The following is a 10,278-nucleotide window of genomic DNA, read 5'->3' as shown; positions in this document are numbered from 1 at the left end:
AGGGATGTCCTGGCTGGCATTCAATGCCAGTTTCTCTGTCTATTGGGGCGTTGAACGCCCAGTGAGGGCTTCCTCACTGGCGTTCAACGCCAGGCTCTTAGCCAGTTTGGGCGTTGAACGCCCAGTGAGATCTTCCTCACTGGCGTTCAATGCCTTTCCAGTCTCTCTAGATTTGGCCTCAGCCTCAGTGGTGATGGCCTTGCACTCTTCTCTTGGGTTTACTTCAGTGTTACTTGGAAGAGTGTCAGGAGGGGTCTCAAGGATCCTCTTGCTCAGTTGACCCACTTGTATCTCCAAATTTTGAATGGAGGACCTTGTCTCAGTTATGAAACTATGAGTGGTCTTAGAGAGGCTGGAGACTAGAATGGCTAAGTCAGAAAGGCTCTGCTTATGAGTCTCCATATTCCCTTGAGAAGATTGGAATGGTGGCTTGTTGTTGAACCTATTCTAGTTTCTTTCACCTTGATTATTATTGAAGCCTTGCTGAAGCTTCTGTTGATCCTTCTATGAAAGGTTAGGATGATTCCTCCATGAAGGATTGTAGGTGTTTCCATAGGGTTCTCCTATGTAATTCACCTCCTCCATGATGGGTTGATCAGGATCATAAGCTTCTACTTCAGAAGAAGCTTCCTAAGTGCTGCCAGCTGCAGCTTGTAATGGCCTAGCCTTTAGCTCTGAAGAAAACGACGCTTTATCAGGATCAAACAGAATTTTTATGAAATTTTTTGGAATTTCAATGCATATAAGCACCTCCACTGCGCAGGTGCTGTGTCATCAAGCTGCTGAGTCATCAACTTGATGCCTAGGCATCTAGGCTAGTTTCACAAGCCTTTGTGATTAGTTTTCATTTGGTTTCATGCATTTCCTTAAGCAATAAGTAAGCTTTGGATGAGAAATGTATTCTTGTCTTGATTCAATCAACCATTATTAATTATGTGCATTTTCATGAGATTTATGCAAGAATTACTTGAATGCTATGAATGATGCAAAATCGTGTGATTATGGCAACGCTTTGATGCATTTGTTTGATTGATGATAGGTGAGGAGAAGTAGAGGAAGGGTAAGGAAAAAGTAGAGAAGGCAACGTTGGTGGCCAAAGTTGGCTCACCAACGTTGCCACAAACGTTGTGAAGAAGCAAGAAGGCAACGTTGGTGGCTAAGATGGCTCACCAACGTTACCACAAACGTTGCTCAAGGAAGAGGACTAAGCAACGTTGGTGGCCCTAGTTGGCTTACCAACGTTTCCATGAACGTTGCTTGTAGAAGGGTAAGCAACGTTGGTGGCCAAGTTGGCTCACCGACGTTGCAAATAAACGTTGGCTTAGCAAAAGAAGGCAAAATTGGTGGCCAAAGTTGGTCTACCAATGTTTCCATAAAAAAGTTCCAGGCATGCAAAGCAACGTTGGTGGCCGAAAGTGGCTCACCAATGTTGCTGGCAACGTTGCATACAAAAAGGGTGCCCAACGTTGATGGGAACGTTGGTGAACCAACGTTACCACCAACGTCTTCAATAAAATCTCAAGTTGGAGTTGGAAAATTTTGATGCGACACGTATGCGTGAATGACGCGTACGCGTGAAAGTGGGAAAATAGCAAGTCTCGCGCACGCATGAGCGACGCACATGCGCAAAATGGCAAAAAACCAGCTTTGACACGTACGCGTGGGCGACGCGCACGCGTGACCAGACGAACATTGGTGCCACCAACGTTGAGCCCAACGTTAGTGGCAACGTTCAAAGGGGCTTTTGCATGCAACGTTTGTGCCACACTTTGTACACAAATGTTGCTCACCAACGCTAGGACCAACTTAGTTTGCTAATGCCTATGCCAATGTCACTAAAAGTCAATCCTAACTTTCTTCAACTAAGGCCAATGCCCATATCAAAGGACTTGAAGATTGATTGGGAAAGTGTATAAATAGGATAGAATTTGTGATTAGAAGAAATGCTGGGAAGCAGGGACCCTAATTAGGAAACCTTGAGATCATTTTCTTTTGTACTTTCTTTAATTTTACGTACTTTCTTTTCATTTTTGTTTTGATTTAGCAATGATGAACTAAACCCCCATTTCATTAGGGGGAGGAGTGATGAGCGGATATTTTGTATGCTTTTTGACATCATTTTCATATAGTTTTTAGTAGTTTTTTTTTTGTTTTTATTGAGTTTTTATAGGTTTTATTGTTAAAATCACATTTTTTGATTCTACTATGAGTTTTGTTTTTATGTTTTTGGACAATTTCAGGTAATTTCTGGCTGAAATTGAGGAGCTGGAGTAGAAATCTGATTCAGAGACAGAGGAAGCAATGCAGATGCTGTCTAGATCTGACCTGTCTGCATTCGGAAGAGCTTTTCTGGAGCTACAAAATTCCAAATGGAGCTTTCTCAACGGCTATGGAAAGCTGACTTTCAAATATTTCCAGCAATATATAATAGTCCATACCTTGCTTCAGATTAGAATGCCCAAAACGGGCATTCAATGCCAGCCATCTGACCAGTTCTGGCATCCAGCGCCATAAAGGGATTCCAAGCTAGAGTCCAACGCCCAAAAAGGTTCCAGGACTGGAGTTCAACGCCCAAGGAAGCCTAATCACGGGGATCTCATCAAAGTTCAGCCCAACACCCGCATCTACTTGGGTTCGTGTGGGTACCTGGAAGAAAAGCACGAGCCAACAGCTAGGTTTATACATCTCTCAGACAGTTAATCAACAACTTCGTTGGGGACTTCTCGAGACACCAGTTCAGCCGATTTCTGGGGAGATTAGGGTCCCCATGGTATAGGCTAGAATCCAAAGAAGCAGCGTTCTTTGATCCAAAAGATTCGACATTGTCTGTGACATTTTGAGTAGGATCGCCAAGAGAATGGACTGCTATGCCCTTCACCCTTCGTCAGATTGAGTAACCACGGCCAATGGCCATGGCCGTGTTCAACCTGTAGCAGAGGAGATCAATGACCATGGGCAATGGCTTTGATCACTTACAGCCTGCCATAGAAGAAGATCATTCACAAGCAAAGAAGACAGTAGTACCAGAGTTACTTCAGAAAGACAAAGCAACTCCAACTCTCAACTCTATTCCCAGCATATAATTCCTATTAGTTAACTTCTTCTGATTCTGCCTGACTAAGACCTCTCAAACAACCATAGCTTGCTTCAAGCCACAATCTTCGTAGGATCAACCCTGACTCGATCAGGTATTTCTTGGACGACCCAGTGCACTTGCTGGTACTGCTGCTGTACGAAATAATGTGGGTTTTGCGTACACACGCACCAAGTTTTTGGCGCCGTTGCCGGGGATTGTTTAGTTTGGAAAAACTGAAGGATTGCCTTGCTCCCTAGATCAGGTAATTTATTTTATTTTATTTTATTTTGTTTGAGTCTTTTAATTTTTGTTTTCTTCTTCCTTAAAACTCTTTTTTAAAACTCTTTTTTAAAATATTTGTCTTTTCTCTGTTTGAGTCTTTGTTTGTGTTCTTGGTTTGAGTATTTGAGTCTTTTGTTTTTTTATTTTCTTCTTCTCTAATATTCGAAAATCATTAAAAACCTTTTCAAAAATATTTTTCTTTTCTTTGTTCAATTTATGTTCTTGTTGAGTCTTTGATTTTTGCAAGAGTATAACTTTGATTAAAGTCCTTTATTTTTATTTTCTTCTTCTTCAAATTTTTTGAATAATTCAAATATTCTTTCAAAAATATTTTTATTTTCTTGTTTTGATTTTTGTTCTTAGTATTGAGTCCTGCATGTTCATGCTTCTCAATTACAAAAATTTTAAAACTTTTTCAAAAACCTTTTTCATATAGTTTATTTTTGGCATCCTTAAGCATTCTCTTTGAGTCCTTCTTTCTAAAAAATTTTCAAAAATAATTTTTCTTTAGTTTAATCTTGTGTCAAGTCTTCAAGTTTGCTGTTTTCTTGTTTATTTTCTTTAATTTTCGAAAATTTTCTTTCTGTTTTCTAAAAATTTGAAGTTTGGTGTTCTTTTTATGTTCTTGAGTTCTTTGAGTCTTTAAATTTTATTCTAAGTGTTCTTGAGTCTTGTATGTGTCTTGATCTTAAAATTTTTAAGTTTGGTGTCCCTTGGTGTTTCCCTCCAAAAATTTTCGAAAAACAAGGGTGCTAGATCTAAAAATTTTAAGTCCTGTGTCTTTTATGTGTTTTTCTCTTTCATCATAAAATTCAAAAAAATCAAAAAATATCTTTTCTAACTAATTTTAATCATAATTTTCGAAAATAACAATAAAAATTCAGATTCAATTTTTAAAATTTTATCTTATCATATCTTAGTTGTCAAGTGTTCAAAAATCAAATTTTTTTCAAAATTAAAAATCACATCTTTTTCAAAACCTATCATATCTTTTTCAAAATTTAAAAATCTTATCTTATCTTTTTCAAAATTCAAATAATATCTGTTTCAAAAACTTTTTAATTTCTTATCTTATCTTATTTTTAAAATTCAAATCTTTTCTCATCTTATCTTTTATTTTTATTTTTATTTTTATGCTTTCTCAATTAATATCTTATCTTCACTCTCATCTTTTTCAAAACCACCTAACTAACTTTTTCCTCTCTCAATTTTTGAAAATCATATCTCATTCTTCTCTCTCTTCTTTTTCAAAACCTCCTAACGAACTCTTCTCTTCCTTAATGTTCGAAAATAATATCTTCTTCTCTCTCTCTCTTCTTTTTCAAAACTACCTAACTAACTCTCATCTCTCTCAAATTTTTAAAATCTATTCTTCTCCTCCCACCTCTATTTTCGAAAATTTAACAATTAAAATTCAAATCTTTTTAAAATTAATTTAATCTAATTTTCGAAAATTAATTAATTGATTAAATAAAAACAAAAATAATGTAATTATTATTTAATTTTTCTATTTATACCTCTTCTCTTCTCACATCCCTATTATTCAAAACTCTCCTATCCCTATTTCTTCCCTTGGTCTACCTCAACTTCTTTATCTTCTTTTCTTTCTTCTTCACATTTCACTGGAAGCTCTTTTTTCCAAATGGTACAAAAAGCTTTCTTGTGATTTCTTTTCTATTTTTATTCTATCTTCTTTTATTTACTCTTAACTATTATTTCTAAGGTATTTTTCTTCTACTTATTTTATTTATTTATTTTTTATTTTTTATCTTCTTCTTCTTCCTCTATTTCTGACTTTAAGGTGGAGCTTATTGTCTATTAGAAGTCTATTTCTTTTCTTTCTTTTTCTTGGCTTCTTGTTTATGACCAGGAACAGGGATAAAGAACCCCTCTTGACTCCTGATCCTGAACCTGAGAAGACTCTAAGGAGGCGTTTACAACTAGCTAAAGCACAACACTCCTGAAGAGACCCCTCAGAAAGTTTTGAAGAAGAAAAGGAGGACATGGATGAACCACAAGAGGAGCCTAGAAAGGTCCTTGGTGACTTCACCATGCCTACCTCAAACTTTTATGGCAGAAGCATTGTTGTACCTGCCATTGGAGCTAACAATTTTGATCTTAAGCCTCAGTTAGTCTCTCTTCTACAGCAGAACTGCAAATTCCATGGACTTTCACTGGAAGATCAACATCAGTTCTTAGCAAAATTCTTACAGATCTGTGATACTGTAAAGACTAATGGAGTTGATGTCTATAAGCTGATGCTTTTTCCCTTTGCTTTAAGAGACAGAGCTAAGTTCTGGTTGGATGCCCAGCCTAGAGAGAGTCTAGACTCTTGGGAAAAGCTTGTAAATGCTTTTTTAGCTAAGTTCTTTCCTCCTCAAAGGATGAGTAAGATTAGAGTGGAAGTTCAATCCTTCAGACAAAGAGAAGGTGAATCCCTCTATGAAGCTTGGGAAAGATACAAGCAGTTGATCAGGATATGTCCTCCTAACATGCTCTCAGAGTGGTCCCTCATAGGTGTGTTCTATGATGGCCTGTCTGAGATATCCAATATTTCCTTAGATAGCTCTGCAGGTGGATCTCTCCACATAAATAAAATGCCTGCAGAAGCAAGAGAACCCATTGAGATGGTTGCAAACAACCAATTCATGTACACCTCTAAGAGGAATCCTATAAATCATGGAACCTCTCAGAAGAAAAGAGTTCATAAAGTTGAGACTCTAAATGCCATCTGATGAGCGGGAAATTTATACCCTTTTTGGCATAATTTTTACATAGTTTTTAGTATGATTTAATTATTTTTTATTATATTTTTATTAGTTTTTATTCAAAAATTACATTTCTGGACTTTACTATGAGTTTGTATATTTTTCTGTGATTTCAGGTATTTTCTGGCTGAAATTGAGGGACCTGAGCAAAAATCTGATTCAGAGGCTGAAAAAGGACTACAGATGGTGTTGGATTCTAAACTCCCTGCACTCAAAGTGGATTTTTTGGAGCTACAAAGACCCAATTGGCGTGCTCTGAATTGCGTTGGAAAGTAGACATCCAGGGCTTTCCCGCAATATATAATAGTCCATACTTTGCCCGAGATTTAATGGTCCAAACTGGCGTTCAAAGACAGCCTAAAACATCTTGCCCGGAAGTGGATTTCTGCACTATCTGCACTTAGTTACTCATTTTCTGTAAACCCTAGTTACTAGTTTAGTATAAAAACTACTTTTAGAGATTTATTTTATGTTTGGAATTTTATCGTTAGACGCTGATCATTGTACATGTTTAGAGGCTGGCCTCACGGCCATGCCTAGACCTTTCACTTATGTATTTTCTACGGTGGAGTTTCTACACCCCATAGATTAAGGTGTGGAGCTCTGCTGTTCTTCATGAATTAATACAAGTACTATTATTTTTCTATTCAATTCACGCCTACTTTTTTTCTAAGATATTCACTCGCACTCCAACCTGATGAATGTGATGATCCGTGACACTCATATGAACGCGTGCCTGACAACCACTTCCATTCTACCTGCAATAGCTTGAGTGTGTATCTCTTAGCCTCCTAGTTCACGACGCATGGTTGTCTCTCCTGACAATAGAGCAGTCTATTCCGTGAGATCAGAGTCTTCGTGGTATAGGCTGGAACCATTGGCAGCATTCTTGAGATCTGGAAAGTCTAAACCTTGTCTGTGGTATTCCGAGTAGGATCTGGGACGGGATGACTGTGATGAGCTTCAAACCTGCGAATGTGGGGCACAAATGACAGTGTACAAAAGGACAATGGTCTTATTTTGACACTAGCGGGAACCAACAGATGATTAGCCCTGCAGTGACAGCGCAGATGGATTTGTTTTCATTCGAGAGGATCATACAGCTTGCCATAGAAGGAGGTAACGCATGGTTGGAAGAAGACAATAGGAAAGCAGAGGTTCAAAAGCAATAAAGCATCTCCAAACGCTTATCTGAAATTCCCACCAATGAATTACATAAGTAACTTTATCTTATTTTATATTTTATTTATATTTTAATTATCAAAACCCCATTACCATTTGAATCTGCCTGACTGAGATTTACAAGGATGACCATAGCTAGCTTCAAGCCGACAATCTTCGTGGGATCGACCCTTACTCACGTAAGGTTTATTACTTGGACGACCCAGTGCACTTGCTGGTTAGTTGTGCAGAGTTGTGAAAAAAGAGTTGAGATTACAATCGTACGTACCAAGTTGTTAGTGCAGTTGAGATCACAATTTCGTGCACCAAGTTTATGGCGCCGTTGCCGGGGATTGTTCGAGTTTGGACAACTGACGGTTCATCTTGTTGCTCAGATTAGGTAATTTTATTTTATTTTTAAGCTCTTTTATTTTCGAAAAAAAATTAAAAAAAATATACAAAAAAAATTTATTTTGTTCTTCAGAATTTTTAAGAATGAATTCTAATGTTTCAAATGATACTTTTATCATCACAGGAGCTAGTTGATTCCCATCAATTTGGCTGTTGTATGTAATGTCCTGCTGAAGCTTGGCTAAACATGTCTAATCTTTTTAGACTGAAGCTTTAGACTAACATTGCATGATTCCTGAAATTCCTATTAAAAATTTTGAATTTATTTATTTTTCTTTATCCAAAATAATTTTCGAAAAAAATACACAAAAAAATTTCATAAAATCATAAAAACCAAAAATTTTGTGTTTCTTGTTTGAGTATTGTGTCAAATTTTAAGTTTGGTGTCAATTGCATCTTTTTAATTTTCTTAAAATTTTCAAAAACTCATGCATTATGTTCTTCATTGATCTTCAAGTTGTTCTTGGTGATTTTTCTTATTTGATCTTTAAATTTTTCTTGTTTGGTGTCTTTTCTTGTTTTTCATATGCATTTTTGAATTATTAGTGTCTATAGTTTAAAAATTTTTAAGTTTGGTGTCTTGCATATTTTTCTTTTCTTAAAAATTTTCAAAAACATGTTCTTGATATTTATCATGATCTTCAAAGTGTTCTTGGTGTTCATCTTGACATTCAAAGTGTTCTTGTATGCATTTTTAGTTTTGATCTTAAATTTTTATGTTTTGCATCATTTTTATGTTTTTCTTTCTCCTCACTAAACATTCAAAAATAAAAAAAATATCTTTCCCTTATTTCACTCATAAATTTCGAAAATTTGAATTGATTTAGTCAAAAGTTTTAAAATTTGGTTGTTTCTTGTTAGTCAAATCAAAATTTTCAAATTAAAAATCTATCTTTTTCAAAAATCAAATCTTTTTCATTTTTTTACTATTTTCAAAAATTTTCAAAATTGATTTTCAAAATCTTTTTCTTATTTTTATTTCATATTTTCGAAATTAATGTTAACAATTAATATTTTGATTCAAAAATTTTAAGTTGTTACTTGCCTATTAAGAAAGGATCAATCTTTAAATTCTAAAATCATATCTTTTAGTTTCTTATTAGTCAAGTAATCAACTTTAATTTTCAAAAATAAAATCTTTTTAATTTCCTTTTCAAATCTTTTTCAAAATAAAATTTCAATCATATATTTTTCAAAATCAATTTCAAAATCTTCTCTAACATCTTATCTTTTCAAAATTGATTTTCAAATCTTTTTCAATTAACTACTTGATTTTTTGTTTGATTTTAAAAGTTTTCAATTTCACTCACATCTTTTCTCTAAAAATTTGAAAACTAAATAAATTAATTACTATCTCTTATCTTTTTTTTTTCAAATTTTATTTTATTTCTTCCCTTAATTTTTGAATACTAACCAATAATTAAAATAAAAACAAAAATATTTTCCTTTTATTTTTATTTAAAATTCGAATTCTCTCTCCTTCATCTCTTTCTATTTATTTATTTACTAACACTTCTCTTCTTCTTATAATTCGAACCCTCTCTCCCTCTCTGTGTTTGAATTTTTCATCTTCTCTCTTCTTCATTCTACTCTTCTATTCTTCTACTCACATAAAGGAATCTCTATACTGTGACATAGAGGATTCCTATTCTTTTCTGTTCTCTTCTTTTTCATATGAGCAGGAGCAAGGATAAGAATATTCTTGTTGAAGCTGATCCGGAACCTAAAAGGACTCTAAAGAGGAAGCTAAGAGAAGCTAAAGCACAACACTCTGGAGAAGACCTGACAGAATTTTTTGAAAAAAAAGAAGAGATGGCCGAACCCGACAACAATGGTGGAGATGCAAGGAAGATGCTTGGTGACTTTATTGCACCCTCTTCTAACTTCTATGGAAGGAGCATTTCAATTCCTGCAATTGGAGCAAACAACTTTGAGCTTAAGCCTCAATTAGTTTCTCTAATGTTGCAGAACTGCAAGTTTCATGGACTTCCATTGGAAGATTCTCATCAGTTTTTAGCTGAGTTCTTGCAAGTCTGTGATACTGTTAAGACCAATGGGGTTAATCCTGAGGTCTATAGACTTATGCTTTTCCCCTTTGCTGTAAGAGACAGAGCTAGGATATGGTTGGACTCACAACCTAAAGATAGCCTGAACTCTTGGGAAAAGTTGGTCAATGCTTTCTTGGCCAAATTCTTTCCACCTCAGAAGTTGAGCAAGCTTAGAGTGGAAGTCCAAACCTTCAGACAGAAGGAAGGTGAATCCCTCTTTGAAGCTTGGGAAAGATACAAGCAATTGATCAGAAGGTGTCCTTCTGACATGTTTCCAAAATGGAGCATCATATGTATATTCTATGATGGTTTGTCTGAATTGTCCAAGATGTCATTGGACCACTCTGCTTGAGGATCTCTTCATCTGAAGAAGATGCCTGTAGAAGCCCAGGAACTCATTGAAATGGTTACAAATAACTAGTTCATGTACACTTCTAAAAGGAATCCTGTGAATAATGGGACAACTCAGAAGAAAGGAGTTCTTGAGATTGAGACTCTGAATGCCATATTGGCTCAGAACAAAATATTGACT

The 10,278-nt window shown here is 35.5% G+C and overlaps 1 non-coding gene across 1 annotated transcript; it reads right to left on the bottom strand.

Annotated features, from left to right (window-relative positions):
* Positions 1-9,912: 9,912 nt before the first annotated feature.
* On the bottom strand, positions 9,913-10,016 carry LOC112774534 (small nucleolar RNA R71). Its single transcript, XR_003189018.1, has one exon. It is a non-coding gene; the product is annotated as a small nucleolar RNA R71 (small nucleolar RNA).
* Positions 10,017-10,278: the final 262 nt, after the last annotated feature.

This window comes from Arachis hypogaea, chromosome 18 (assembly GCF_003086295.3).
Source record: "Arachis hypogaea cultivar Tifrunner chromosome 18, arahy.Tifrunner.gnm2.J5K5, whole genome shotgun sequence".
Classification (NCBI taxonomy): Eukaryota; Viridiplantae; Streptophyta; class Magnoliopsida; order Fabales; family Fabaceae; genus Arachis; species Arachis hypogaea.
Note: the sequence above shows the minus strand (reverse complement) of the source record. Positions and strands in the feature narration are given on the sequence as shown.